Source organism: Sturnira hondurensis, unplaced genomic scaffold, assembly GCF_014824575.4.
Source record: "Sturnira hondurensis isolate 20B ecotype Veracruz unplaced genomic scaffold, ASM1482457v3 Scaffold0004248, whole genome shotgun sequence".
NCBI lineage: Eukaryota > Metazoa > Chordata > Mammalia > Chiroptera > Phyllostomidae > Sturnira > Sturnira hondurensis.
The window spans coordinates 250,374-256,080 of record NW_028076879.1 but is presented as its reverse complement, the minus strand read 5'-3'; the positions used below and the strand labels follow the sequence as shown (position 1 = coordinate 256,080).

General features: G+C 40.1%; 1 pseudogene; it reads right to left on the bottom strand.

Annotated features, from left to right (window-relative positions):
* Positions 1 to 1,810: 1,810 nt before the first annotated feature.
* LOC118986266 (olfactory receptor 1A1-like) lies at positions 1,811 to 2,712 on the bottom strand (annotated as a pseudogene).
* Between the last annotated feature and the right edge of the window lie 2,995 nt (positions 2,713 to 5,707).

Sequence of the window (5,707 nt, the reverse complement as noted above, 5' to 3'; positions counted from 1 at the left end):
TATATTCACTCTTGCACTCCAGATTGCTCTGAGGTGCCTAATTAAACTCTTGGTCTAGCCACTCCTTACTTTTCCCTTACTGCTCTCTCTCCTACCTAGCCCTTCTTACAGAAAAACTCTCATCACTGTTTTATGCAAAGTCCTGTATCTTGTTTTTTTACTTATTAACAAGCTTCTGTCCATTCACCTATCTAGTATCTATTTATTTATTCATTCATAATGGAAGATATTATGAACATCATTGATCCACTACCCAACCTTAAAATTAAGACTTTAGTCATGGCTTACATGGTGCTGAACTTCCATTACCTCAAGTCCCCACTCTTGAACATCCTCTCGTCCTGAGTTCTGTACTTATGTTTCGTTTTTGTTTTTAATGTGCTTTTATTGCATCCATGTGTATCCCATAAAGTGAATTTTTTGGTTATTTTACTTGCTTATAATCTCGTGAAAATTTTATCCACAGTAGCATTTTGAAACTTACATGTTTTCAGCATATATTATTATGATAAGAACAATCAAGTTGTAGCATGGCTCAATCAAATTACCTTGGGCCATTCAGAAAATAAAAGATTTCTCCTGGCTGGTGTAGCTCAGTGGATTGAGCGCGGGCCTGTGAACCACAGGGTCGCGGTTCGATTCCCAGTCAGGGCACATGCCTGGGTTGCAGGACAGTTCCCGGTTCCCGGCAGTGGACGAATGAGAAGCAACCATACACTGATATTTCTCTCTCTCTCTCTCCTTCCCTTCCCCTCTAAGATAACTAAATAATAAAAAAAGAAAAGAAAAGATTTCTGTATTGTCTGCAGTCACTGATCCCAATTAGATGGACATTGTGTTCATATTACACAAAGGGGTGTCAGGAGGATTGTGTCTACAACAATGTCTGGGATCATTTTTATTTCTATGTCCAGCAGTAAAGATGAATAGAAACTACATCAACAATAACAATAACAAAAAGAGGCAGTACTATGTGGCCTCCCCTCTTCCGAACTCCATGGTTGTGGTAGCGCCACCTTTTTTCTTCAGTTCTCTTAGTCCCAGTGAAAGTAAGTTCTTCCTGAAGTTAACTTTTAAGTTACATCACTATTTATGTTTTATCACCTTTAGTTGCTTTCAGAATACATCTAAGCATCTAATTTTCTGTTTTAATTCTTCTTTGTTCAAACATTATGCATATGAATTCTGATTGGCTCCTAGGTGAATTTATGACACACCACATACATATGATGGGTGAGAAATAAAGTCAAAGCTGATCGCATCTAATCATTATCAGATTACACTTATTCATTCCACCTCCACCAATAGTTATGTTCTTTAATGACCAACCTTGGGAAAACTAGAGTGATGTGGTAAGACAGCCCTTTCCATCAAGTTTGCATGAAAAGTAGAGATTATTAAACACAAAATTCCAAAAATGACTTTTGAATGGTGATTTAAAGCCTTCAAAGCCTGAAGTACTGTGATCCTCAACCTATGACACAGACAAGCCAGACATTATTATTTTTATTATAATGGCAATCTGGACAGCAAGGCTCCAAAATTCTCAACTTTGCTCTGCTAATTAGTAACAAAGCTGGGACAGATGCCAATATTCCTTATCTACCATTCTGCCAAAAGGAGCAATAATGTGCACAAACTGATAATCTCAATACAACGTCTTATTAAACTGCCATAAGATTCCAGAGAAGAGGAATGTAGTAGCTTTAAAGAAGAAAGATGGCTTATCAGGTAGGGAAGACATTGGGGATGGATTTCCAAGTGCATTTTAATTAGTGACTGCAGTCTGCAGTGTATGAACTCGCATTGCTTACATGGAGATTCTCTTGCTGAAGAGTTTCTCCAGAGCAGCCTTCATGTCCCAATTTCTCAGACTATAGATGAAAGGATTTAACACTGGGGTTACTGTGATGTACATCACAGTTATCACATCATCTTTTAAGCTATAACTGATCAGAGGGCAAAAGTACATGCCCATGACTGTCCCATAATACAAAGAAACCACTGTAAGGTGGGAGCCACAGGTAGAGCACAACCTTGGTGGATGGGACACGTAAGACTGTGGAGAAGACCTTAACATAGGACATGATGGTGCATGGCAATGGCACAGAGAAAACAGCAACCTCAAGGAACCTCATCTTCACATTAAAGTGGATGTCAGAATAGGACAGCTTGAGCAAAAGGGTAGTGTCACAGTAGAAATTGGCCACCACTTGGTTGCCACAGAAGGACAAACTAGCTGTGAGCAGAGTCTGGGGGAGGGCACTTATGTCTCTAATCACCTAAGACCCAATAATTAGCAAGACACAAGTTTGTGGGCTCATTGTTGTGTAATGAAGTGGGCAGCTGATGGCCAGAGTGTGGTCACATGCCATCACATCTATGATATAGCTATCTGTGTTACCCAAGGTAATAATGAAATACATCTGTGTTAGACGACCCCAAAGGAGATGGCTTTGGTGCTCAAGAGATACTTGGCTAGCATCTTAGGGATAGTTATGGAAGAAAAGAAGATGCCAACCAAGGAGAGGTTATCAAGAAGGAACACATTAGGTTGTGAGGTCGAATGGCCGAGATGATGAGCAGGTTTCCAATCACTTTAATGGGGTAAGTGAAGAGGAAGAGGATGAAGAAGAATTCTTCCTGTTCCCATTGCCTGCTGACTCCCAGGAGGATTAAATCCAGGGTAGAGGACCTGTTGTCTTCTCCCATGGATTCTTCAGCAGGAAAAGGGAGAGGAATCCAAATTTATCAATGAAGTTATTCTGTGTAATAATCATCCTCAACCACCTCTTTTGACTTTATTTTTTGTGTCTAAACCTGGGTGACTAAATTCAGAAATAGGCAAATATGTTGGTTTGTGGGGTGGGGTGGGAGGGAGAATTCCTTTTAGTCAGTAGGACTAATTGACAGTTGGCCCTGGACACTCCTGTAGAAGNCAGGAAAAGGGAGAGGAATCCAAATTTATTAATGAAGTTATTCTATGTAATAATCATCCTCAACCACCTCTTTTGACTTTATTTTTTGTGTCTAAACCTGGGTGACTAAATTCAGAAATAGGCAAATATGTTGGTTTGTGGGGTGGGGTGGGAGGGAGAATTCCTTTTAGTCAGTAGGACTAATTGACAGTTGGCCCTGGACACTCCTGTAGAAGTAATAAGTGATCTTCAATCAGTGGTGCCCATATTCCCAAGCCAGGACTATCATCCAACCACCTGGTGTCTAGATGCTTTGATAGAGCTCACAGAAAAAGTATGAATATGTGAAAAATACAGTTCATTTGCCCATTCATTTATATATGGCATAGTCTCTCCTCTCAAGGACCTTACATTTTAATGGAGAAGTCAGAATCATATGCTAATTTTATTACACATGGAAAAAAAGAACAGTATTTTGGAGTCTTTGAAAAACCATTCCAGGGTAAAGAAAGATCAGTGAGCACCCTAGACCAGTAGAAATTTTTCCACTGACCAAACTCCGAATGAGCCCAGAACCAGCAGGTAACAGGTGTCTAACTGGAATCAAAAGGTTGTAATTTGCAAAGTTCACTGGGTTAGGCCATGGCAAAGTGAGGCCAGTGGATTTACTTCCCTGCTATTCCATTTTTAAACTAGACATTCACATTTGATAGGCTTTTATCTTGACTTCAAGTCTTCAAATATATGTAATCATAATGTTTTTCCCTCCAACCTTCTTTTACCTGTATTATTTCATTGGCTGACTCATCCAACTCCTTCATGGCTTCAGTTGCTGCTTAGTAGAATCTCAGGTCTGTATTTGTGGGCTTAAACTCTTTTTTCCATATTTCCACATTCAGTCACCCTGTCAACCTGTCTGACCAAACCTCATACTCTGTGCATCCAATTAAGTAGACTGCAAATGTGTTTGGAGGAGGAGGACCATATCTTGTTTATTTTTATCGTTTCAAACAAGACTGTTATGGAATATTTTTCATTCCATGCACCAATCTCTTTGCAGATTGAATTCAATTCAATTATATTATATTATATTATATTCAGGTTTATTTTATAGGTTCTCCACACATGGGATGTTCACAGGCACACTCACCTAATTTACTCCTCCCTTCTACATCTGATCTTATTATTTATTTAAAATAATTTATAAGTGCAGCATTATTTACAATTGCCAATAGCTGGAAACAGCCCAAGTGTCTGTTAGCAGATGAGTGGATAAAACAACTATATGACATTTACACTATGGAATTCTACTTGGCCACAAAAAATAAAAACATTTTATCCTTTGTGATGATGAGGACAGACTTGGAGAACATTATGTTAAGTGAAATCAGCCAGTCAGAGAAAGGCAAATAACAAATGACTTCACTCATATGTAGAATCTTATGAACAAACTGAACTAACAAGCAACATAGAGACAGACTGATGGATAGAGCATAGGATGACAGCTCTGGGAGAAGTTTAGGGGTAGAGAAATGGAGCAAAAAAGGAAAAGGACTCATGGACATTAACAACAGGATGATGATTGTGGTGGGGCAAGGAGTGGGTGGAGATGGAAGAGAGTATAAGGGGGTAAGTGGTAATGGAAGAGTACAATTAAAAGAAAAGAAAAGAATTCATAATGATTTTTCTAATTATTGTCTCAGTGCTTCAGTTCTGACCACCATCATTTTCTGCCTGAAATGCTGTAATGCTTTCTTAACTGCTTGACAACTTGTTCCCTCTTCTTTGGTCCATCCTGAGGCATATTAATTGTGACAGACCATTAGCTGCTTACCTAAATCCGAATCCCACTTGGGCAGTCAGCTAGACTATATTGCCCAACCTCCCTTGCTTTGAGGCATTGTCAAGTGACTGAACTTTAGCCAACCCACCCATGTGTTCCAGTTCTGGCTTTTCTTTACCCTCTCTTTGCCCTATTGTCAACTGATGGGAATGGCCAGGAGGCAGAATGGGGTGGCTGAGCCACAAGGAAGAATGAGCCTGTATCTGAAGTTTTCCACATCTGGGAGAGCAACCGTGTATTAAAAAGACACACTGGAAAAGTGTGTCATTTTAATGACACATAGAAAAGTGTTACATAGAAGAGAAACTTTTATACTTGCTCCTCCAAATTTACCCTTGCTCCTCCTCCTCTACCCTGCTCTTCACTCTGGAAATTGACCGGTGTCAGCTCAGCAAAGGGCTGCTGTATGCCCTCTGGCGTCTGGCTTGGTTTAGTCAATGGGGATCTGCAGCAGAGATGGGAGGGAGTGAAGAGAGTTCAGTTGGAGAATTTTACTCCTAAAAATACAAATTTGTAGCTGTTTTATCCTTATCCTGGTAGGTGTCATAACTCCTACCAGGCAGCTGGTTATGCATAGCTGTGTCTCTTTCTACCCCTGGGCTTTGTTAGCTCTTTCCTCCCCTTCTGCCTGTCAGATTTGGGGCTTAAAGCCCTTCCTGATACTTCAAAATTAGTTTCTGGATGGTAAGTGTACTCATTGCCATGGAGGCGTCATTGCTTCTAGGTCTGCTCAGTGGACTGGGCAGAAAAAATACATGGATGCATAGATGTACATATATGCACACCTCAACATCTCTCTGCTTGTGTGTTAATCTCTAGTTTATTATCTATCTATCCTTTATGGCTATGTATCTATCACCTTCAAAACCATGGGTTTACACACATGCCTCCAGTCCCAGTCCAATACACAGGGTTTGTCCCAGCCTTTCCCCTTCCCATATGTGAA